This window comes from Pygoscelis adeliae, unplaced genomic scaffold (genome assembly GCF_000699105.1).
Source record: "Pygoscelis adeliae isolate BGI_AS28 unplaced genomic scaffold, ASM69910v1 Scaffold196, whole genome shotgun sequence".
Classification (NCBI taxonomy): domain Eukaryota; kingdom Metazoa; phylum Chordata; class Aves; order Sphenisciformes; family Spheniscidae; genus Pygoscelis; species Pygoscelis adeliae.
Window position 1 is genome coordinate 1,363,393 of NW_008824936.1, and position 601 is coordinate 1,363,993.

The 601-nt window shown below is 37.4% G+C and overlaps 1 protein-coding gene across 1 annotated transcript in view; it reads left to right on the top strand.

The window, feature by feature from the left end:
* The first annotated feature begins 444 nt into the window (after positions 1 to 444).
* Positions 445 to 601, top strand: part of TSPAN19 (tetraspanin 19) — a 10,991-nt gene continuing 10,834 nt past the window's right edge. The window contains exon 1 of the mRNA XM_009325355.1: positions 445 to 462. The gene's annotated coding sequence lies outside the window, so the exon portion shown is untranslated. The remainder of the gene's footprint in view (positions 463 to 601) is intronic.

Sequence of the window (601 nt, forward strand, 5' to 3'; positions counted from 1 at the left end):
AAGATCTTGACAGGGCAGGCAAAGCTTGTGTTTGCTGAATCTTTCCTTCTAATCAACAAATTTGATACATATGTAACATATGTTTTGTATGTAAAATAAGTTGTTAGTGCAAGATATTTTTTGACCACAGAAGCTTCATATTTGTAATTTTTTTTCTGTTTTACAAATAACAGAAGACATAACTTCTTATTGTAATCAATCTGTAGGAATTCTGACAGAAGACAAGAACAATTCCTTTCAAACAAATCCTTTTGCATTAGAAAATACTTTCTGAAGAGTGTGGCTGTGCTGGTTATGTTCACGCATCTGTGCATGCTTTGCACATGAGACGTGTAGGACAACTGCAGTGGGCTGCCACTGCAGAAACCGTCTTCTGACACTGCTCTTGGACTCCTTTCAGCTTGTACCATAAAGCCAGGCAGACCGAAATGCCAGAGTGTGTTTACAGAAGAGGCAAGACAGGTGAAAGGGCACATGAGGTGGGGGACAAATGTATGATTTTCACTCTGTGCAAAAATCTTGATAGGCCCATTAGATATGGTATCCAATAATGATAATAATGATATATAGAAAGTCTTTCATCAGAGTGTTTATTTTCAGT